The sequence below is a fragment of the Neovison vison genome, chromosome 4 (assembly GCF_020171115.1).
Source record: "Neovison vison isolate M4711 chromosome 4, ASM_NN_V1, whole genome shotgun sequence".
NCBI lineage: Eukaryota > Metazoa > Chordata > Mammalia > Carnivora > Mustelidae > Neogale > Neogale vison.
This window is the reverse complement of record NC_058094.1, coordinates 2,879,272-2,904,236: the sequence shown is the minus strand read 5'-3', so window position 1 is coordinate 2,904,236 and position 24,965 is coordinate 2,879,272. Positions and strand designations below refer to the sequence as shown.

The following is a 24,965-nucleotide window of genomic DNA, read 5'->3' as shown; positions in this document are numbered from 1 at the left end:
TACACTTGGCTCATTATAGAGTGAAATACACCGTCAGCTCCTTGAAGTTATTTGTACGACGGACACTCTCTGCTTCCTGGCACGAACGGGTGCGTGTGAAGACACATCAGAGAAGCTCAGGCACTCTGCCCCCTCTCCAAGACCCTCTGATGTGCAAATGAGGACTTCCCAGCAGTCACAGCACAGTCTCGCTCTATGCTTCTGGAACACCCTTCTGGAACTCCGGGAACACCCGGAGTAACATACTCCGCACCATCACTCTGCTCAGAATGTTCTGGTTTCGGTGCGCGGTCCCACCTGGACAGGCCCTGACCCCCGCCCCCCACCGCTCCGACCACAGCGGCAGCCCGCCGTCGGTGGAGGGTGTGCCGGGGCAGCGTTCTCTCCCAAATGCTGAACAGGCACCCGCTCCCGAGTTCTCGCAGCCTGGACGACTGCTCTCTTGCCCTTTTACATGTGAGAAAACGAAGTCCAGAAAAAGTAAGAAATTTTCCAAGGTCACACAGCAAACAAGGGAGAGAGAGCTCAGGCAAACAGCAGTTTCTCTCAGCATCATAAGCTATGCTGCTTCCCAAGTTTCCCAGATCCCCACGTTAAAACAATGGGCACGATTTGGGCTTTCCGAGGCACACATGGCAGAACGACTCTTTCCAAAGCTGTGAACATTCGACATGACATGTTGACGGACTGTAAGGTATCTGGCTTGGACCAACCAGGCAGGCTCAGCCCCTGGCAAACAGAGGGTCTGCTCAATGCTAACTGCCAAGGAAAGCCCAAACCTACCACGTCCTCATGTGTAACTACTGGACAGCTGGCGCCGCGAAAGTCCCAAGTGTCCGAAACGTACCACCGCGCTGCCCTGGCGTCGCTCCCTCTGAGCCGGGGCGCAGGGGCTTCCGAAGCAGGCGGCGCTGCCACCCGTGCTCTGCAGACACAGGTCAGGGTAAATTTCTGAAAAACCAAAAACATAAGAAGAAGCTGAACATGATAATGAAAGTTATCCGAGAAAACAAACACTTGCTTATGCTTCCAAAGACTTTTCTAGTCAGACACCAGCTCGCAGGCCACCGGTCGGGGCGGCCCGGGCATCCATGTGCCAGTGCGGGGGACAGGATGCCGTCCAGCTGCTGGTGAGCAGGACGACAGGAGGACAGGAGGGAAATGAAGAGGCAAAATGACCAGTTTCTGAAAACCCAACGGAGGAACCACCACCACAACAAAGCACGGCGGGTCAGCGGTGGGCGCCGCCGCCGGCTCTCCCACACGCTGGCCGGACACGTCCGGGAATGGCTGAGATCAGCTTCCAGCTCTCCCGACGGAAAGGACCGCACCGCCAGCAGCTCTATTTGCTGCCCTCACGCCCCCTCCCTGACCAGCCACGTACCAGGAACTGTGTCCCATCACATTCCTCCCAGAGCCACGGTACTCTCGCCCTCACGGATGAGAAAAGAGCCTTAGAGCGTCGGGAACCTGCTCAACAGGCAGCGAACAAGGATCAGGTCTGAGATTCAGAGCAAGACCCGCCCGCACCCATTCTCCTAACCACCGCTGTTCCACACGGTAAATAGTATCCATAGAAAACTCGACTTGGCAAAGGCTTAAAAATATGAAAGAAAGGCGCCTGGGTGGCTCAGTGGGTTAAGCCTCTGCCTTCAGCTCAGGTCATGATCTCAGGGTCCTGGGATTGAGCCCCGCATCGGGCTCTCTGCTCAGCAGGGAGCCTGCTTTCCTCCTGTCTCTGCCTGCCTCTCTGCCTGCTTGTGATCTCTGTCAAATAAATAAATAAAATCTTTAAAAAAAAAAAAAGTGAAAGAAACACTTTTCTACTCTAACTGATTAACAGGCACAGCTGACACACTCAAAGCAAGGCGACCCTTCAATTACACAAGAGAACTAATGGCTGTGACAGTCTACCGACAGGTCATTTCGTCTGCCTGAGAGACACCAAAAGGAGGACCATGGACCACATTCCCGCAGCACGCAGAATGCGGAGCAAGGCCAGAGCGTAACTGAGCGAGAGACACAGCCCAGGGGGCACCGGCGACCTCCGGGTGAAACAGGTCCCTGTGTAAGTAGAAGCAGTTCACCAAGCAAAGGGTCCCAGATCGAGGTAAGGAAGAATAAGCCATTCCTTCCTGCCGCTCCTAGAAAGGGCGATAGGAAAAGCTGGATGGAGTAACCACAGAAGCTGTGTGGCCGCTCTCAAAAGGAAACCGCAGCAGGTGCCTTAGGAAGCAAGCTGGCAGTCACGCCACCACACGGGCAGATCTGCACACAACAGAAAGCCTCCCGAAGTAACACCTGAAGTGTGGAGGGCACACGCCAACACACTCAGCGCAGCAAGAACCAGAAGAAGGTCAGGTCCTGTGGGAGAAGAGCATCAACGTAAGCCAATACCAAGAAGGAAGCAAACATCAGAATCAGCCCACACACACTTTAAGACAGCCAGCATCCAAGTAATTCCGCAAACCAGCATACACACAGCACACTCGGTGTCACAAACTCTTGTTGGCCTTTCATCCCATGAACCCACTGGCTCTGACCCCCCACACCACGTAAACTTTTTCTAAGACTACCAATGACCTGTGCACTGCTCAAGCCAATCACCAGAGCTCAGGTCTCGACCTTTCGGCAACAACGGACCAGAGCTGATCTCCCACTCCTGTTCTTGTGGTTTTCTTCTTACCCCACAGATGTTCTCTCCTTCCAGAGGCCCCGGGGCTCTGTACTTTCTCTTCTCAGCTATTCTCACCTTCCAGGCAAACTCACATCAAATGCTGTTTCCAGGCTAACGAAGCTAAAACTGCTCCCTCCAGCTCAGACCACCTGCCCGGCTCTTGTGCTGGATGGACTGGGTTCCCTCTGCAGGGGAGCCACCATCTCCGCCTTCTCCTGGCCTCACCGAAGAGAAGGCAGAGCTACACCTCCCAAAACCCCTTCCTGCTACAACTCAGGGTGGAAGTTGAAGTTGACTAGTAAAAATTGTCTAGAATGGTCCGTGTTTTCCTGACCAAACCCTGGCAAGTGTACTCTATGCTGGGACCCACTTCTAGGTCCCTTGGAGAAGTGGAGCATCACCAGAGAGAACCAAGTAAAACGTGCAACACCTCCCAGGCCAGGAGCTGACCGACCCGCCCCCTCCACAAACCTTCTTAACATACAGTCTTCTCCGTTCCTGACTACGTCCCCCTTCCAACCGCTGGGGCCATAAACAACAGCTATCATCCCCGCCTCCTGTCTTCCTCCCACATTCCTCATCCTGTCTTGTCAGCAAGTCATGTTGGCTCTTCCCACACAACAGGCCCAGACCCTGTCCTCTTGCCATGGCGTGAGTTCACCAACACCATGGTGCCACGAGCCACGATCACTACTCGCCCAGATGACTGTGGCGCTCCGGGACCGGCTTTCCTGGCCCCGCCCCACCGCCCTAGCGTACACGTTGGTTCCAAACCTAGAGCAGGTGGTGTCACTTCTCTGCTCCAAACCCCAAACAGTCCCCCACCTCACATGGATGACAAGGAGTTCATTAAATCATGTTTAACTGAACAGCAGAGGAAATGTGCAGAGGAAAAGTGCACTTGTTGGGGCGCCTGGGTGGCGCAGTGGGTTAAAGCCTCTGCCTTCGGCTCAGGTCATGATCCCAGGGTCCTGGGATCGAGCCCCACATCGGGCTCTCTGCTCAACAGGGAGCCTGCTTCCCTCTCTCTCTCTCTGCCTGCCTCTCTGCCTACTACTGATCGGTCTATCAAATAAATAAATAAAATCTTAAAAAAAAAAAGTGCACTTGTTGAAAACAACAACCCTTTCGGCAAGAACAGCTGCTCCGAGGGGAGGACCCCAGGAACAACACTGAGAGTCAAGGAAGGAAAGAGGCAAGGGCCTGAGTGGGTTTCCTTCGTTGCTGCTGAGCCAACAGGTGTAACCCACGCCGCTCGACTATTTGTGCATGGAGCAAAGGGACCGAAGATGGGGCCTCTGGGAGCAGTTCTTGGTGGGGAACTGCTAGGAGAACACTTTCAAAGAGAAAACACTGAGGAAACACTGATTTAACACGACCTGGAGCAGAATCTGCTAACACATACTATAACTGAAGACTGCAAAAAAGTCTGCAGAGCAGAACAGGGTTAGCTGGAAATGTCACGGAGAGTATGACAAGAGAAGTTGTTCAAAGCGTTGAGCTAGGGTTCTCCAATGTGTTATTCGGCAACAGGTGCCCGTGGGAAATGTTCCGACCCATCGTGAGTTACCCAGCCAGGAGCATCGACAGCAAGCGTCAGGAAAACAGCCTGGCTTGTCCTGACGCACAGCAGGTCAGCGGGACGTGCGAGGCTTTGGTGGGACTTTTCAGCCTCAGAGCCAAGACCGAAATCTTCCCGAACTCAAGACCCTCCTTCAGTCATCACTCTTACCAAACACTGAGCTGCTGCGGAGGCCAGCTTTTGCTCACACGTGTGAACACTTCATCGTGAGCTCCCCTAAACATACACGGCGCGGCAGTGCTCACGGGAGGGCCTCGGGCGGTGACCGCAAGCACCCTGATCACAAGCAGCCTCCCGCGCCGCCAGAGTGACAGCGGCGCTGGCCGGCTCCGTCACAGGAGCGTGGGACTCCGGAGCTCTGGGTTCAAGTCCCAGGCTGGGCACAAAGGTTACTTAAAAATAAAAAAATAAACAGCTAAAGAGAGAAGCGGATTTTGTCCCCGCGCAGATCTGCAGCAGATGTGTTTTCTGAGTTCAAACTACTGTTCCAGCAGCATTTCTCAGACCTCACTGCGGGTACAACGAGAAGTCACTATTTCAAAGCCAATGAACCATGCGACTGAGGCACTTCCTTCGGACCATCACTGGAAGAGACGAATCAGCGCTGTGATGACATGCAGAGAAGCAAACGTCAAAAAGAACCTCCTGGAATTCTATAAACGTCTGCCAAACCACGAGCACACTAACCTGAGACGAGAAGCTTCCAAACCGGTATCCGCGTCCACGAGCACCGCCAGCAGGAAGCTGTCGCCAAAGATGACACGTGGAGACCTTCCGTGCAGATCAGCACCGAGAGACTGACCACCGGTAACTGGCCGAGACATGAGGGATCACGAACCTCGAACTCCAACCAGGAAAAATGTTATCCAACCCTCCCCCCGAAAAAATAATTCCACTCTTATTAGTACACCTGTATTATAATATATTTACATACTCAATTATTTTTTTTTTTTAAAGATTTTATTTATTTATTTGAGAGAGAGAGACAGTGAGAGAGAGCATGAGCGAGGAGAAGGTCAGAGAGCGAAGCAGACTCCCCATGGAGCTGGGAGCCTGATGTGGGACTCGATCCTGGGACTCCAGGATCACGCCCTGAGCCGAAGGCAGTCGTCCAACCAACTGCGCCACCCAGGCGTCCCATACATACTCAATTATTATTTGGAATTCTGTCAATAAAAATTTTGTAGAAATTACAGTGTTTTCTCTTGTTATGTAAGTACTTACATAATATCCTTCGTTTTGCCCATTAGTCTGCAAAACCTAAAATATCTACCATCTGCCCCTTCAGAGAAGCCTTCCGATCCTTTTCAGTCAACCTCCCCAGGTTTTCCGCACACAGGTACACAGCTAAGGCACATTTCACACATCTTAAAGTTCTCAGCTGGTTTTTTCTTTTTAACTTGTCTGCCATTTTACCTTTCTTTATTCCCTATAAATTTTACCTTGTTGATTTTAGCACTTCGTCACAACCTATCGAAATATTTTAAAATTCTGATTCTAAAAATGAAGAGTCCCCCAGCACTAACTCCTGATCTTTATTCAAATTCCTGATGAAAACATTCCGACAGGTGTCAAGGATGACACACTTCTGGAGACGGCTTCACTTGTGTGCAGAAATTCTGGTATTTTAGTTTTGTGGCAAATCACACTACATGTGGTTGCAACATACCTCCTACCTAAAAGCAGTAATTTCTTGAACTCCCTGGTAATGACAGAAATAGTAATTTACTTTGTAGGCTTCATGCAGGAAAGGATTAAGCTTGCCCCAAGCAGATTTGGCCATTGCCCAGTTCCTGGGAAGTCACCTCTGAGCCCTTGGAATGTCCTGCCTGATGAGACAGTCTTTCAGTCTTGTTTAGCTGGGGCCTTGGGTCACACCAGACAGTCTATGCTAACAGTGTGATTACTGGTGGAGACTTGGGCCACACAAAACACCAGCTTGACTTCCAGAGGGACTGCAGACTAAACCTGGCCATGCAGCTGGCAAGTGCCTACGGGACAACCCCCCATAAATACCCCGGACCCCAAGGCTCAGGTGAGTTTCCTGGGCTGGCAGCGTCAGTGCTGGGAGAAGTCCGCGCACCCGCACCGGGAGAAGACGACGAGAAGCTCCTGCTGGTCTTCCCAGGACTAGGCCCTGTGCTTTCCTTCACTGACCGCCACCTGCATCCTCGCCCTGTAATGAACCATAACCAGGAGTGTAATGGCTTCTCAGAGTTCTGTGAGTCCTTCTAGTGAGCCACAGAACCTGCAGGGAGTTGTAGGGGCCTCCCGGACTCCAGGTCTTAATGATTTACAACGTATTTTCACCAACAGTACAGCAGTGTTTCTTCAGCATGAGGGGAAGCTAGTTTAAAACGCAGGTGACTGGCTTCCACATCAGGAATGGTAACTCAACATCGCTGTGGGATGATACCATCACATTGGTTTTAATTCTTTTTTTTTTTTTTCCTTCAAAGAAAAAGCCAGATCATGAGGGGATGGGGCAGGGCAGAAGGAGACAGAGAATCCCAAGCAGACTCCACACTGGGCGCAGAGCCGAACATGGGGCCGGATCTCATGACCCTGAGATCATGACCCGAGCTGAAAACAAGAGTAGGACACTTAACTGACTGCGGCACCCCCGCGCCCGTTTGCATCTCTCACACACGGTCCTCGGCAATTCTTACAAAACCTCGGTGTTTCAGGACCAATGATACACCCAAAATCTTCCTGGGAAAGTGACTATCTTTTTCTTTTTTCTTTTTTAACTTACTTTATTTACTTATGTAATCTCTACATACAAAGTGGGGCTCAAACTCACAACCCCAAGATCAAGAATCACACGTTCCACCACTGGGCCAGCCAGGCACCCAGGACTGCCGTCTTCTTAACGAATCCCCGTCATGGCAGATGCTCAGGAGTTAAGAGTGACTAAGTGTGACACATAAGTGTGCAGAGCTGGCATTATTAGTTTTCTGAAACTCAGATTATATACATGTGTGAGATGTTGTGTCACTTCCCAAATACCCACGATAATGCAGAAATAAATAACTAAATGCAAACCACATGTTACTTGGATACAGTTCGAGCAACAGACTCAATGCTGTCCACTTCTTACCCGCTTTCCAATTACATCAATTTTTTTCAAGCTCCTGACAGTTTATAGGAAACAGGAGTTTTACAAGGTGTCTTCACACCCTTCTCTTCTACTCGAAAGATCACCAGCGAGCTCGGAGTGAAGGCGGCCGAGCGTGTCTTGTGAGTCCTCCTCCGTTTCTATCCAAAAGCCACCCATCCTCTCTGGGTTAGTTCTTCAGCTCTAAAGTGGGAGCCCCGAACCTGATGATCCCTAAATTTAGATCAACCTCTAAAATCCTAGACTATCTAAAGCAAGAAAAATAAAGGAGGCAAACACCCAGTGGAAAAGTTTAAAACTTCCAATGAAATGGTCGAAAGGGCAAAGTCAAAGACAAATGTTAACTCTTTAGCAGCCAAACACTTAGTCGTGACCCATCAAACATTCCTACACAGACAACCTGCATTTAAACTAAGTCACTCCTGCTACCTCTGTTACCAAGTCAAGTCCTTAGAACACAACTACTGTATTTTTTCCAAAGCAAAAAGCAAAGCCTTCTCTGCCATGACACAGACAAGGAGATTCCAAACGTTTCGCCAACACTGGAATCACAATTATCCCCAGGCTGAAATCTTATGGGTAATATCTTACACGGCCCGAGGTTTTTCACTTCTAATGTCTACACCATCACTGAATTCCATCATTTCTTATATCTTTGCCACTCATGATACTTGGCCCTTAATGGAGGTCACAGTTGTTCTCAAGAGGAAAAGGAAACTTTTTCAGACATATACCCATGTCTAAACCCTCCCCTCTAAGAGTCATCTTCTAAGGGCAACCATGTATCTCCAAAACCAGCAGCTCTCTGCAGGGCCTGCTACAATGTGTAAGTCTGCACTTCCTACATTACACATAACGCTGATGTCCAACATGAACCAACCTGCTCTGGACTCCAGAACAGCGCACCGATCTGCCTGGCGCGAGCGAGCCGCCGGCTGCCAGGCTCCTCCTGCACTTGTCCGAAGAGCCCCCTGTGACAGTGGGCATCAGGCCCTGTCTTACAACTATGAACCAGCAACACGCTTCTAAGCGGACAGAAAAACGACACTCCTTTTCGAACTGACACAGCCGACTAAAAGTGACACTGGACCATCTCTCACAGCCACGGGACTGTTAAGATACGCCTGACAGTTCATGAACTGTAGCTTCCTCTAGTGCACAAGAGCAGTGTTGAAACCCAGGCCAATCAGAGTCCCAAACAGCTGGCTGGCCTTCTGTGTACCAACACTGTGCCTTGTGGGGTCTCTTGGGAGGGCAGGGGAGGCCGGGGAGACGTCTCCACTGCCGACTGGCAGTGTTCGGTTGGGACAGTCGGGCTTCAGCGACAGCTTCGAGAGTCTGTTCCATGTAGCGGTCTGTGATGTGTTACATTTAAAGTGAAAGTCCAGGGACGCCTGGGTGGCTCAGTTGGTTAAAGTGAAAGTCCTGTGGTTTGGATGCTTAGCCTTCCCTTACGGCTCACACCTGTGCCGAGTGTCAGGTGTCTACAGTCTAATAACAAGGAGTGCCCTCCCTTGGGGTTGGGCTCACTTTGATAATGGGACGAAAGCCCAAGCATTCCTACCCCAAGAAAATAACTCACACAATTCTTACCATTTCTGGGGTTCATGGACCTAGGAGAGAGCATTTCCTCCTTAAGCAACAGTCTGATCAGCAAGCACTTAAGAACAGAAAGATCTTCATGGTCTTTCCACCACGGGAGAAATCCGGGAGCCATCCTGGAAGTGCTCCGCACACCCCCTCGCTCGGGCTCTGCCTCTTCCTCTCCCTGGTCAGAGCCTGGAGACTGACTGAGAACCAGGCCTCCGGTCACTCTCTCTCCAGTTCCTCAGTCATGCCTTTAAGTGAGACCTTCTTCACTCGTGTGTACAACGTAATTGTGTAATTAAAGGAACACAGGCTATTCAGCCGGACCATCTGAACTTTGCCCATCACTTTACTAGCTGGGTGTCAGACACCAGGCAGCCGTTCCCTCAGTGACAAGGGTCAGGTTTCTCCCCTTCCGAAGTGCATTACTGCAACACCTCCCTGACCCACTCTAGTCCTGATGCAGCCGCCTTCCTGCCACATGAATCTGCTCCTGTCAGGGTCAACCACACGCTGCTCTGACCTGCCAACAGTATCAACCCCACTCCTGCTCGACCCAACCCTTTCTGTACTCCTAAACGCTGGTAAAAACGTTCAGGCCCACACACCCCGGCTCTCACACCTCGGCACTTTTACAGGGGGCATGTCCTCCACAAGGCCCTGCCTGTTGCCCACCTACCGTTCAATTTCTCCAGATCCCTGCACACAGCCAGACCTGCGGAGGTCACAGCATCTGGTCCACAGCCAGTTTTTGTATGGTTCCTGGGCTGATAAAGGCTTTTACCTTTTAAAAGAGTTGTTTAAAAAAAAAAAGAAGAAGAAGAAAGAAAAGAAAAAGAAAGAAAAAAAAAATGACAGGCCCTATGTGGCCTACAAAGCCTGAACTGTTTACTATCTGACCTTGAACAGAGACAGTATGCTGACCTCGGGGCTTGACTGTGACCCGGGACATACCTCCAGGTCCTCAGAGCACTCTGCTCCAGGACCACTACTGCTGGGGACACCACACGGCACACCGAGTGCGTCACCCCCTCCTGCTTGCCCCAGGGGCTTAGCACGACCCCAGGCACAAGACAGCTGTCTAATGGTGCCGGCTCTCCATCAACCAGGTCCACTCACACACAGATTTCTTCAATACATGCCACACAGTAAATGTATTTTCTCCTGATTTTCTTAACATCCTCTTTTCTCTAACTTAACTTTTTTATAATACAGTATATAACACACACAAAAAAATATGTGTTAACTGTGGATTTTCACCTATGGGGGGTCCGGCAGCCTGCACCGGTCAAAGGTCACCTGTGCCAGCACATGTGCACATGACCCCACGCAGCGCCAGCGCCCGGAGCCTCGAAGATGGCAGATGCCAGACTAAAGAGCTACAGACGGTATCAGATGCCACGGGACTGAAGGCGAAGCACCAATATTCCAACCTCCACCTTCTGTCTCCCAGCTAAGATTTCTTTGTTAGAAAGACCTGCCTCTCTACAAAACTACAACACCCTGACAACTTCAGTTACGAATACCTGACACTTTAGCTAAGGGTAAAACTTAATTTCTGATCCATTATTTAATTTCAATAATTTTCAGTGAATGCTACTCTTCATAAACAAAATAAAAATAAAACAGATGCCCCAAGTAAGCACTGGGCAGATCAGCACTTAGTGGTTTTCTACTCAGTGCACCCAGCCCCCCCATAATGCCGCCTGCACCAGTGTGAGAACCCACACCTCCCCTTACAGACAGGCTCCACGATGAGCCTATCAAAGAGGCTCAATCACCTGTCTAGCTGTTCCAGCTCTAGGCAGACTCCAGAAAGAGTCGAAGTTGAAGCATCAAGGACACCTGGATTGGTGGTTCTCCAAAGCGGACGCACGCACCGTTGCAAATCCCTTGAGGTTCTCAAGAGTCCGGCCAGCACCGTGTAACAGACACTCCCCCGTGACCACAACGTCCCATCTCTGCCTGCTCAACGCCATAGCACTAGTCACACCTGCATGCTGAGCACCCCAAGTGGGGCTAGTGTGACTGTCAAACAGAACTTCCAATTTTATTTAATTTGGTTTAAAGAGCTACACATGGTTAACAGTGACTACAGGAGACACAGATCCCAGTCTGGACTCTAAATACTGGAGTAAAATGGAAAAGAATTTCCTTTGGCTCCTTAACTACAGGCTAAGTTGTCAGGCCCAATCCTCCCCCTGAAAAAGACTAAAAAAGATGGACAGAGTACTTTTAAAAATCTTAAAATCAACCAGAAACTGACAAGATAATAAGGAAATACCAGGCCAAAATTAAAGTGAAATCAGGAACCCAAAGAGATCAGGATCAACAAGCACAGAAACCACCTTTGTCCTGAAGTCATTTGCCAATTCTGAAAGTTCTCAACTTTCATTTCTACAACCATGCGGGGAAAGAGGAATAGGAATCAAAAGCTGGGTTCCTCAGGGTGTCTAACCAAAAACCCTACCTCAACAAGCAGGACCCTAAAGGCTACAAAGCTCCAGATAAGAGAAACCAGAGGCGAATCATCTCTCCAGTAAAATGATAGCATTGGGTGGTCCAAATCCTCATGCCTTAACCTTGCTTTAAGGTGATTCCCAAACTGGTTGAAACAAAAAAAGGGGAAAAAAAAAAAGCTCTCTCGAAGGAGCTACATCTTTGTTCTATACCTCAAAAGAATCGTACAAATAATCAGAATTAAATTAAGAATCCTACAAATATCTCACACCATTTAAAAAAAAAAAAAAAAAAGTATCTCAAAATGAATCACAGACCTAAATGTAAAACCTGAAACTTTTCTAGATGGGGATGGAGGGAAACATAAGGAAAAACCTTTGTGACCTAGGATTAGGCAATGATTTGTTTTGGTTTGTTTTAGGCAATGATTTCTTAACTATGACACCAAAAAAGCACAGTCCAGGGGTGCCTGGGTGGCTCAGTCAAAGGTCTGTCATGGGCCCAGGTCATGATCTCAGGGTCTGGGGAGGGAGCCCCGAGTCGCGCTCTCTGGTCAGTGGGGAGCCTCTTCTCTCTCTGCCTCCTCCCTCTGCTTGCGCTCTCGCTTTCTCTCTCAAATAAAATCAATCTTTAAAAAAGTAAACTTTAAAATAAAAGCAGTCCATAAAACAACAAACTGACAAGCCATCATCAAAATGCCTAACTTCTGCTCTTCAAGACCCTGTTAAGAGAATGCAAAACACAGGAGGCCTGGGTGGCACAGTCAGTTGAGCGCCCAACTCTTGGTTTCGGCTCAGGTCATGATCTCAGGGTCATGGGACTCCATGTTCAGTGTGGAGTCTGGTTGGGACACACTCTCTCCCCCTCTGCCCCTCCCCTACCCCACATACAATCTCTCTAAATTTTTTTTAAAAAGAGAGAGAGAGGGCTACCTGGGTGGCTCAGTCGGGTGAACGTCTATCTTCAGCTCAGATCATGATCTCAGGGTCCCGGGGTCGAGTCCCCATCAGGGTCCCGGGGTCGAGTCCCCCATCAGGCTCCCTGCTCAGTGGGTAGTCTGCTTCTCCCTCTGCCTGTGCCCCTCCCCAACCCCCACTCCTGCTCTCTCTCACCATCTCAAATAATAAAATCTTTAAAAGAGAAAGAGAATGCAAAAACAAGCCACAGCATGAGAGAAAAGCACAGCATACATCTGATAAAGACTTGTATCCAGAATACATAAAGAACCTACCAATAAGGAAAAAAAAATTTAATAGGCAAAACATTTGAACATCAAAGAATACATGGGTGGCAAAGAAGCATACGGGAAGATACTTGATATTATCAGGCATCTGGGAGACAAGTAAAACCACACCAGAAGACCACTGCACACCTATCAGAACGGCCAGAGAGCTGAAAGCCTGGGCATGGCCATGGTGCCCAACGGTCAGAGTGATGAGAGCCCTCTCACGAGCCTGGGGCAGGCGGAAAACGGTTCGGCCAGCCTAGAACAGAGTCTGACACTTACTTTTTTTTTTTAATGATTTTTATTTATTTATTTATTTGAGAGAGAGAGAGACAGGGAAGGAATGCAAGCAGGGGGAGTGGGAGAAGGAGAGGCAGTCTTCCCACTGAGCAGAGAGCCCGATGCGGGGCTCAGTTCCGGGAGCTGAGATCATGACCTGAGCCAAAGGCAGACGCCTAACCAGTCGAATGAGTCACCCAGGTGGCCAAGGGTTTGACACTTTCTTAAAAAGCCAAACACACACCTACCACGTGATCCAGCTGTTCCAGTGCGCGACCCAACCATTCCCAAGAGAAATCAAAGCCTGTGTTCACATAGAAAGGCTTCAACAGTCATTCAAAGGCTTTATTTGCAGAAGTGGAAATGAGGAATGACTCTCCACACTCTGATCCCGTTCGATGTCATCCCAAGCAACAACAGGAAGAAGTTTTTTGGAAGTTAGCAAGTGATTCTAAAATAGACACAGATCCGCAAAGAGTCAAGGATAGTCAAGGTATGCCTACAGAGGAACCAAACGGGAAGAGTTCCACCGCAGGACTCGGGATAAAACTGAAATGACCGAGGCAGCTTAAATTGGGCAGTACCAGTGGAATCCAAGAAAGTCCAAGACGCACACACACATGGACCGTTCGTTTACAAGAAAGGGGGCACTGCGTGGAGCTGAGGGGAGGGACAGCAGGAGGTCCACATGTTCACGAAGCTGGATCCCGTCTTCAGATTCTACACTCACACCAATTCTGAGAGAACTAGAAAGTTAAAGGTTAAAAGCAGAAGTATAAAAGCACTTAAAGAATAAATGAGGGGGACGCCTGGGTGGCGCAGTTGGTTGGACGACTGCCTCCGGCTCAGGGCGTGATCCTGGAGTCCCGGGATCGAGTCCCACATCAGGCTCCCAGCTCCATGGGGAGTCTGCTTCGCTCTCTGACCTTCTCCTCGCTCATTCTCTCTCTCACTGTCTCTCTCTCAAATAAATAAATAAAATCTTTAAAAAAAAAAAAAAAAAAAAAGAATAAATGAGGAATTAGTTCATGACTTCAGGGCAGGGAAAGATAGAAAAAGCATACAAGGGAAAAGACCCATAAATGCCACTAATTAAACTTAAAAACTTCTATTCATTTAAAAAAAAAAAAAAACAACACTGAGTCAGTGAAACTGCATATGACAAAGTGGGAAGAGACAGCAGCAAAATATACAACCAACAAAGAATGTGTGTCCTGCATATATAAAGTCTACAAATCAATTTTAAAATAACCTAATAGGAAAATATGGGCACTTTGCAAAAACAGTGAGCCTGAATGGCCAGTAAATGTATAAAAAGATGTGCAACCTCACTGTAACCAGGAAAAGGCTATTTGAAACCACAAGGCAGCGACGCAACAGAAACCACCAGAAGGGGTGGGGCGGGGAGACCGACGCGAGACCAGAGGCGGCTGAAGCGGGGTCATCAGAGAGGAGCCACCGGAGGCAGTCCCTGAGCGCTGCTCCAGGCCCGGCGCTCCGACATGCATGGAACGGGGTCACAGTCTATAACCGACTATAAACTCGAAACCCACCAGACCCATACAAGGTGAAAGAAGCTGTCCCAGGTACTGGTTCCCACCGGCTCCTCCCCTTTATCTTCCGTATCACGGAGCCGCACCACTAACCCAAGTCTGACGCGGACCAGAGGAGGGACGTGGGAACAGCCTTTGGCTCTGGGCTGCAATCAGGCACAGTCCAGCCCACCGGGTCCATCCCTAATTCTTCTTCTCTGCCTTAGCAGCAACCTTCACGTACTTAAAGACCACAAGACCCCCTGGGCAGGAGCACAGACTCCTCTTCAATCCTAAACCAATCACTGAGGGCCAACCCACTGGGCCGGTGGGAGGGAGCCACGAAGGCCCCGCGGATATGCACGGAATGACAGAATCCGTGTCCCCGAGCTCACAATCCTCTGTGTGCCTACAGGTGCGTCCAACTCTGCAGCAGACACAGGAGAAAGCAAGCACATCACCAACCCTGTCTTTTAACACTTTCATCAAGGTCTGGTCTTAGGGAAAAAATAAAGGACAAAGGCAAAACAGTATGTATTAAATTTGGATATGACTTTCATGCTAGGGCTAGCATCGATTCCCACAGAAGTGCTTTAGCAGTCACCCCAAGGCTTGGAGATCCTCCTGAGTCCAGTAAACGAGCCAATCTCTTGGCACCAAAACAAAACCACCAGCAAACTCGTGCCTTGAACACCCCCACATACACTCTCCAGCTGTTTGCCAAAAACCTCAAGTCTGGGGCCACACAAACTGCTATTTCGATGCAAAGTTACTTACCTAAAATCCAAACCAAGATTCAAAAGAATTAAATGACCTCAGCATAAAACATTCAACATCCCTCAACAAAATCAGTTGTAAGGTCTTCCCAAGACTCTACAAATCCTAAAAACCACACTCGGGAGTCCTGAGGTGAAGGCAGTCTCCTGAGCAAATCGAAGCCATCAGAAGCCCCCCCCCCCCCCCCCGCTACCTCTGCCATCCACCGCCGAGTGCCGCCAGCTACCTCCTGCTTTTCGCCGGAACCGCCTGTAGCAGCGGCTGGGCACAGCAAGCCGACACCGCCCGCGGGGCACCAGCCCCCGAGTCTGGTTCAGGAGGTCGGAGGAGGGGCACGGGCATCTGCGTTTCTAGTTCAAGTTCAAGTGACGGTGGTGACGCACCCAAACCTCACAAGTCGCTGCGGAACAACCAGGTCCCCGGTTTACCAGGTGTGGGTGGGCGCAGGCTTCCCCTCACCACAAGAAGATTAAGGGGGAACTGCTGAGGAAGAACAAACGACTGCTTTTCTTTTTACCCAAATACTGACTTTTCCTGCCTGAGTGAAGGAAGGCTGGCGTGCTGCAGAACTGACAGTGTTAGGAAGCTGCATTTCTAAAGACGGTTTCAGGGCAGAACGTATAACCCTTGTAAAGCACGTGATGAATCCAACCGATTAGTAAAAGACACATTACAGCTCCCACACCAGTCATCAAGGATCCTGCGTGAATCCCGCTCATCTTGTGCCGCCCTAAGCAACTTCTGATGTCTTCAGAACACAGAATGAGTCCTACCGAACACAGGACCAACTCCTACAAAATCAATTTCTAGGGACGCCTGGGTGGCTCAGTTGGTTAAGCAGCTGCCTTTGGCTCAGGTCATGATCCCAGCGTCCTGGGATCGAGTCCCACATCGGGCTCCTTGCTCGTCAGGGAGCCTGCTTCTCCCTCTGCCTGCCATTCTGTCTGCCTGTGCTCGCTCTCTCTCTGATAAATAAATAAAATCTTTAAAAAAAAAAATCAATTTCTAGAACAAAAACATGTGAGAATTGTAAAGGGACAGAGAAATGTTTTTTCCCCTAGCTCAAGACACAAATACGGAATGCATAAAATCATTTCAGTTCACTCTTCCGTCCATCAAAGACAAACACATGGTGCTTTGGTCACAAGTAGACCCCACAAGCCTCTACCATTCACAGCAGAATCCAAGGCGCCAGATGGCACGACTTTCAAGATAGAATATGGAGGCAGAAAGGAGATCCTAGGCACAGACAGTCAAAGGTTCAACTTTTTAGGTTCTTCTGAGCCTTGGTTTTGGTCCACTGGCCCCAAACAAAGGAGTACAGAGTAGGTCAAGTCTTAAAAACATGAAAAAATTCTAAATTTAAAAAAATTCTAAATCAGAGAATGAGCACATTCACTTCAGAAACATTTACAGAGCAGCAGTGTGTTAGAGATCATAAATTCTAGGATGTACTACAAGGGGATTAAACCTGAATGATAAATGTACAATTCACTTTTCCCTCACATTAGTCCTTGCTTCCCATGAAACTATATTCCTAAACACTGACATTCCCCCCCCGCCCCAGAAAGTCACCAATGAAACAACTCTAGATGTAGAGGTCACTACAGCACAACCTTTAACAATAAGAAGCATCGACCACAGCCCTATGCATTACATATTTTTATTTAACAATTTTGAGTTAATTTAAAATAATGAAACAATTTTGGTATGTCCATTACAGTGTTCACCTACACCACACTGGCCACATCATAGCTTCATGATACGAAAGTGTCAGACTCAAACAGAAAACATAGTAATTTAAACTTTCCCAGACACAGTAATTACGCTTGCACGTGACTCACTCCCCCTTTAGAAGATCAGTGAGACGACCGCGTCCCCAGTCCTGCCTCGTCCTAGAAGCTGCGCAGAAAGTTCAGCAGGTCTGGCCAACCAGGATCTGTCCCTTGCGGGCCAAGCCTGTGCCCACGGCCAGCTCCTCTAACTCCAAACGGCCAGTGTTTCATCTGTAAAATGAGGACAGAAATCGCGCAACTCAATGGTTTTCATGAGTAACAGAGAGCCCTCAGCTCAGGTCTGGCACGTTTCATCTCCCGGATTTAATTTGTCGGGAAAAAGGTAGGAACTCCTACCGACAACACCCAGTACCCACACCGGTACCCGTACCCGGTAACATTACATCTCTTCCCCATCAGTGGGTAACACTCCCATGTATAACTTTAGTCACTTTTCTTGTTCTGAAAAGCGAGTTGACAGTAAGTAGCAATGTACATCAGTAACACAAATCCTAGGCAGGATTACTTTAATTAAATACAAAGTTCGCAAGGAAACAGCTTCAGGTCCTGACAAACAAGGGAACTTTGAGGTGCTGCTACTAGATTCGTCCTTGGAGGTGTTCAACTGCTAAGAAGTGGCAATAGTGCCGCTCATGCGAAAACATCTATTTCATACTTTCCTCTAAAAACCATTTCATCTATGTTTAGGCAAATCAAACCATAATTAACAGCATTTGCTAAAAATCCCACCCATCCTGAAAGATACGCCTATCTGAATTTTATTTCCATAATAGAGCCTAGCAAAAACACCAAAACACCTGTTATAGACAGGAAGAGAAGGGGTTCTTCTGCTACTTTATTATCAGAAACACATTTATTCATATAGTTCTGAATGGTAAGACTTGGCACAATTCCTAGAAATTAATGCCAGAAAGTGGTAGATAGGAATTTCATTTCTCCTACACGAAGTTGCCTTTTGGTAGTCATGAAATGAAGGGGGGGGGGAAGCCTTGGCAAAATCTCAGTAAAGAGAAAAGGCATCAACAGTTCAAATAATCCACTATTAAATATGGTTTTCAGCAGAGACGTAAAAAACAACTTGCTAATGTAGCCGGCTGGGGCAGCGGAACACAGGAACACCCAAACAGGAGCCGGAACCACTCTCATCCTTTTCCACCAAGGATCGTTCTAAGGACACAGATGCAATTTCATATTTGAATGCTTACTGCATTCACAAACTTCCTGGAATTTATTACTACTGACTCAAGTAAGGTCATTTTCTTGGCCCAAGTTTTTAAAATTTGCATTTTAAATAACATACAGGCATCAGTAAAAATTCTCAAAGACCCCCACAGCAGTATTTTGCTAATTATTTAAGAGATTTTTAGTAAGGAGATACAGTAATGAAAATAAGTTTGTAAGCTAAAACTTTAAGGCAAAAGAAACTACTACAGAAACTAAACTTTACTCATTTATAAGCCAAAAAAACTCAATTCACAAATGACAAAAGTAATTTAACTTTTAATTATACTGAAATTTAAAACAAGATTTTAGCTGAAAACTAAACTGACAATGTCCAATTTCAAAAGTTAAAGACTTACACATTAAGACTCTGAATCTCATCTTTTGTTATGTCACCCTTAAGACAATTATTTTCTCAAAACTAAGACACTTAAAAATACAGAAAAACAGGTTTCCATGAAATCTTTATAGAGAAGTGAACTAAGATCCTACTTCTCTAACTCAAAACTAACAACCAGTAAAGACTAGTAATTTTCAAATCTATTCTTTACTACACTATAGTGTATATACAGTACACAGAATATACTGTAATTTTTTCTGCAGGAACTAATCAGTATTTTTTTTAAAGGGGATAGCTTTAACAATACAATTCTGTAATTTAGACAACTTCTCCAACTTCCTAGTGAGAAAAGTTCTGTGATTTGCTGAAGAACCCAACTTTAAGAATTGGGACATCAAGTTGTCATTTCCAGCCATGGGCGTGGAGCACTAAAGAAAGGATGTTAGTTAGAAGTGTTTTAAGGATCCTCACTGCTCCTAACTTCTGGTCTCCCCGGACACCCCAACACCATCACCCTCATGGAGCCTCACTGCTAATCTAACACAGCTCACCTTCGGCAGACCGCCCCAAACTTAAATGCTGCGTTTTGCATTCAATGCTTTACTTATCCAAGGACCTGCTTCCTGATGCGCCAGCGCCTCTGGACAACGTGCAGGTCCTTCTAGTGAGTGCACATACTCAAGTGTCGGGTGGGTTATGGGACCCTTTAAGCAAGAGCAAGGCATTTTAAACAATCTCCTCCCAGTTTTCACTATTAAATTGGATTATTTAATAATCCCCGGAAAGATACAACTCAGAATTAGGCATAGTTGATCTTGCTGCTTCTACAACATTTAGTACAATAAAGTATTCAAGACACTAGCGGTAGGCCAAGTTAGTACCTCCCCTCCAAGCACAGCCCCATATAAAACAGTGTACTCCTAAAGACACCAGAACAGGGCGTCTGCGTGGCTCAGTGGGTTAGGCCTCTGTGTCAGCTCAGGTCATGATCCCAGGGTCCTGGGATCCAGCAGCACATCAGGCTCTCTGCTCAGCGGGGAGCCTGCTTCCCCCACCCACCCACCCACCATCTGCCTCTCTGCCTACTTGTGATCTCTGTCAAATATATAAATAATTTTTTTTAAGACCCCGGAACACAAACTTTAAAAGTTTCGTCGGTATAAATATTGCAGGACGCTAAAAATGATCTCCCAAGGGCAGCTGCACGAAAAAATTACCTACACTGTACCCCGACAAAAGCAAGGTGAATGCTAACTCCGAATGTACCTTCCCATCACTCGGCCGCGTCCGGGTTCCCAGAGACACACACCTGACCAGCGCTCACAGACTCCTCATGGCCCGTTTTACAGATCACTTTTGGGGGGGGGGGGGCTCTGCATTTCATTTCGAGCAGTAGCGGCCCATTTCCACAACCGTGACAGCGCTGACGTTCCACGAAAGATCCCGGCGAGGGTCGTCTGGCCTGCGGACCTCTAAACTCTCACGCACCCGCAGCGAGGGCGCATGTCCCCGTCCCCGGCCACTACAGTGTCACTATTATCCCGGGCTCCCGGCCGGACCCCAGCTGCAGGCGGGCCGTGCCAGAGCGACACAGTGTTGAAACGACTCAAAAGAAATGTCTTCTTGCCCTCGGTGCACTAAGCGAGATCCCGCAGTTAAATAAAAGCAAGTCACACGCGCGCACACGCACACACACACACGCACACACACGCACACCCTCCCCGGAGGAAGAAAGGGGCCGAAGCCGGCAGCGGGGCCGGAGGCTGGTCGGCCGGAGCGGAAACTTGGAGGCACAATGAGTCCACGAGGTCCCCGCGGCCGCCGCCGGACAGCCCCGGGCCCAGTGAGTTGAGCGCCCGCAGCGGGGAAGCGCCCGGCCCGGCCCCGGGTTCGAGGCTCGCCCTCGCCTGCCCGAGGACCAGGGAGTCCGCAGGTCCGGGCGATCCCCCGGGTCCCCAAGGATTTCCCTTCACCTCCTCCTCCCTCTCTCCCCCCTTTTGTTTTTGAGGCAATCGGCCCGCTCCCGAGGCGGCGGCCGGCCCCCACAAGCCCCGGCCCGCACAAGCCCCGGCCTCGAGCCCCCGCCTCTCCCGCGCCCCCCGGGCCTTCTCCGGTCCCCTCGTCCCTCCGTTTACCCGGGCCCTGGCCTCCCCTCAGTCCGGCCTCCTCCCTCGCCGTCCTCCCAGAACCCGCCCCCTCGCCGTCCCCGTCCCCGGCCTCCCCGGGGCCGCCGGGCTCCCCACAGCCTCGTCCGCCCGCGCCCCCGGCCGGCCCGCGCCCCGGCCCTCCCCACAGCGCCGGCCGCCCGGGCCCCTCCCTCGGCCTCCCCACGTCCTCGGCCTCCCGAGCCGCGCGCGGGAGGGGCCCGTCTCCGCCGCACCCGCCGCCCGGGCCGGCTGCTCGGCGCCGCTCGGCCCTCCGCCCGCCGGCCGCGGCCCTGCCAAGCCCCAGCGCCGGGAGGCGGCCCGCCCGCGCCCCGGCCCGCGCCCCGGCCCCCGCCCCGGCCCCGCACTCACTCGGACCGCGCTGGCGCCGGACGCGAGGGCAGACACTGCGAGGCGGCGCGGCGGACGCGGGGGCGGCGCCCCCTCCCACACCTCACGCCGCGGGCGCACAGCGGTCCCAGCCCGGCGGCGGCGGCGGCGGCAGAGGCAGGGGTGGCGGCGGCGGTGGCGGGCTTGCGCCCTCGGGGCCGTGCTGCGTCGGCGCGGGCCGCGCGTGCGCGGCGACCAGCTGAGGCGCGCGACGACGCCACGGCGCGCGCCCGGCCGCGTCCCCGCGCCGAGCTTCCGCCTCTCCAAAGGACCGGGCATGCGCCTGGCGGCCCGCGCATGCCCAGAACGCCACGGCGCCCGGCTCCCGAGACCACGCAGGACAGCGACGCCGGGCTCGGGGACTGCGCGCGGGCGTGGCGGCCGGTCCCGGGAAGCCTCGGCGCGGGGCGGCCCACCGGCGGCACTCCGGGCGGGCGGGGTCGGGCCGGGTCGGGCCCACCTCGGGGAAACCCTCCCCGCTTGCCCTGCCCCCACAGCCCGGACGCGGCCCCTTGGCTGGGCCTCTCTCGCCCGCCGCCCTGCAGCCCGGCCCCAGGGCCCGAACCCGCGCGGTCGCGCCCCACAGGCCGGGGCCTGACCCGAGTCCTCGCGGGGGTCCTCGCCAGGCTTCCCGCCCACCCCGAGGAGTGAGGCGCCCCGGGCACCACCATATACACCCCCCAGCGCACAAGGAAAGCGAGGCTCGGGGGTGCTTGGGGAGATCGGCCCCAGCGCTGAGCCGCGCTTAGATCGGCCTGGAAGACGGCCCGAAGCGGGCTGTGGGGGGCGGCCGGACGGGGCCGGAGGGGGCCCGCGCGCTGGTCGGAGGACGACCCCGGGGCTGGGGAGCCCGCAGCCCAGGGCAGCCGAGCAGAGCGAGGACGCGGAGGGGAGGAGAAACGCGCGCCGGGTTCTTCTTGGGGCATCCCTGGGGCTGGGTTTGTTCTCCGGGCAGGGGACCTGCAGCGGGTTTCTAGCAGGAAGTCGTACTGATTTGTGCTCTTTAAAAAAAAAAAAAGACGACCTTGCGGTTGGAACCGAAACCAGAAGCAGGCCGACTTTCATTCTCACGGCATCGCATTGATGCCCAGGGCGGGCCAGGGCGCAGGTCAGGCGCGCGGTGCGGGGAGAGGGGCTGCCGGGCCGCAGGGCCCCGGCTCTCTGGTCGCAGAGGCTGTCGTTGGCGCCAGGACAACGGAGGCAGGTGAAAGCACAGTCCGCCTCGCAGGAGTTTTACGTGCGTGTTTCTGTCGTTCTCTGACGAAATGTCATGTTGTTCGTGGGTCTTTTTAACCCATCAGAGTTTGCAGGGCGTGTGTGTCTGTGAGCCCCGGGGCCCTGTCCCCAGTGTTTGCCGCATCTGGAATGCTCCGCCCGCTGCGTGGAGCCTCTCGCGCCCCCTAGTCCTTCAGGCTTCCCTGTCCCCTCCCTCGCCGCCAACTGACCTCTCTATGTGTAACAGGAACCCCACCGCCCCCCAGCACCCCCCCCCCACTCCCGCTCCGTTGTTCTCCAGAACAGCTATTGTCCTCCTGGGCCCAACACTGGGTGTTTGTCTTTCCCTGATTGTGTGTCCCTCTCTCAGAACGTGAGGCTCACTAAAGCAGGGACTTGTTCACCCGTGGGTCCCTGGCGCATAATGAGATACTTGTGGAGTGAGTGACCGCAGCATTGGGTGATGGGAAGTAAGACACTGTTACTTAAAGTACAAGAAGGGAGTGGGAGTCTGGAAGGGAGTGGAGGCACAAAGGGGATTACAGTGAGGAGATGTTTGTGAGGCAGCGGGGGCGCTTTGGCAGACGAGGAATGACCACCAACTTGTTGGCACTGCCCCCCACAAGCCATGGAATCTAGTCATTCACCCCTTGAAGGTGGGTGGCTCTTGTAACTTGCTTGGACCAAGAAAATGCGCCACAAGGGATGCGGTGTGAGTTGGGAGCCCAAAGCTGCAGATGGGATGGCTTTCTTGGCCCCTTCTCAACCAGTCCAGGCAAGTCTGGGGACCCTGGCTGACACGGGGGCGAGGCTGTGCTTGACCACCCACCCCAGCCGAGTATTTAGCCAGCTGGGGACACCAGAGACCCAGACAGACCCGCACAACCGCGGACCAGCCCCGACTGGCCAGCCAGAGACTCATGAGCAAATAAAACACTTGTGGTTTTAAGCCTCTAGACTACACAGTCATAGGTCACAGATACATGGGGTCAGCTCGCCCTTGCCATGGCGTGTTCAGAACTGATGTTCTTGAGGGCAGCTTTGATGATTCTTCTGCCTAATGAAAGCAGAAAATCTGGAAAGGGTGAGAGGAAAAAGTAATGCAAAGAGTACAAAGAGGAGAAAAGGTAGACGTAGGCAATGAGCAGGACCTTGTCCAACAGAGACCCTCTTATCCCCTGAGCATACCCTGTGGTGCCTAAGAACTCAGGCTCAGGAGTCCATGAACGATGGAGCCAACCCAGGTTCAAGTTCAACTCCTCACCAGGGTCCCACATTGAGCAGGTTGTATGATGTCATTGCTCATCTGTTAGAGTTTATAGAGAATCTCCGTAACATTGGGTTGTTGTGGGGAGAGATGAACCATTCTTGTAAAACAGCAGAGTGCTTAGCTGAGTACTCAGCTAGCGGCGGGTGGTCAAGCAGAGCCTTGCCTGCGTGTCTGCCAGGCAGGCTCTCTGCGCTTCCACGCGTCTCCTCACCAGACCTGCTTGGACTTGTTGAGAAGTGGGCCAGAAAGCCAGACCATCTCCTGCAGCTTTAAGCTCACAAGTCACGCCACATCCCTTGTGCTTGGTACACATACCCTCAACGAGGGTTATTGCTTAACAATAGCATTACTATACGGGTTACCGTTCATCTTGATCACAGACTGGGTATTTGAGGATCACCCAGACTGATCCTCATGGTAACAAAAGCTGATTTTACTCAGCTCTGTGGGCCAGAGGCTGTCTCCAGGGTGTCCACACCTCACAACAACCCTGTGGCGTGGGCATGTGAACATCATTCTCCTTTCATTGTTGCAAAAACTATGACCAAAAAAAAGGAAGTGATGGGACAGGTAGCAGGGCTGGAACTCAAAGCCACAGTCTGTCCCCCTGCAAAGCGTGCACTCCTCCCTCGTCCTGCACAGCCGCTGCCACTCTCAGATCCCACCCAGAAAAGCAAAACGCGCAAGACCATGTGGCTTCTCCCCTTCCTGCGCTGCCAAACAGGCTGAGCACTGACCTTATGTGGGAAGCATTCAGGAAGGGCTTCCCGTGCATTGGCAAAGCAGCTGCACAGACCCTGGGAGCACTTCCCCCTTGAAACGCACCCTCCTACCTCCCCGGGCTGATGAGGGCTTGTTGCTAGGAGGGACTTGCTCATAGTGGAAACAGAAACACACCTTAAGGCTGGGGGTAGGTGCCCAGTCAGGAGGATGTGGAGTGAGAAGCTGATTCAACCAGGAACCACTGAAGCCCCGATCTTTGGCCACCTCATGGCACTGACCAACCTGCAAAGCCACACAGAGACACCAGAATGAGAAAAACTGGGATCCGGGAGACTGGTGCCTGGGGCACTTGGAGATCCAGTACGAGCTGTCACTGGGAGACATGGGTGTGCCACATGCCCTCCAGGGATGCTGGCCCTCAGCAGTGAAGCATCAGGAGACTGGTCAGGAAGGAGGGACACGTTGCAGCAATACAGAGGAATCTGACTGACCTGGTTCAAACCCCAGCTTGCCCACGTGACAGCCAGTGGGCCTTAGCAGGCCACTCTACTCTCTGAGTCTCAACTTCCTCATCAGTAGAATGGGGAGCAGGAGGGAGGCCGGCTGTAAGAGCAGAAGGGAAGGGAAGG

At 51.3% G+C, this 24,965-nt stretch overlaps 1 protein-coding gene across 15 annotated transcripts in view; it reads right to left on the bottom strand.

Annotated features, from left to right (window-relative positions):
* PTK2 (protein tyrosine kinase 2) overlaps positions 1 to 21,241 on the bottom strand; it is a 245,677-nt gene extending 224,436 nt beyond the window's left edge. For 12 of the 15 annotated variants that reach the window (XM_044244883.1, XM_044244884.1, XM_044244882.1 and 9 more), the window contains exons 1-2: positions 21,111 to 21,241; positions 848 to 951 (exon numbers count right to left, since the gene is read on the bottom strand). The gene's annotated coding sequence lies outside the window, so the exon portion shown is untranslated. The other 3 variants (XM_044244880.1, XM_044244871.1, XM_044244872.1) reach the window with 3 other exon arrangements.
* Positions 21,242 to 24,965: the final 3,724 nt, after the last annotated feature.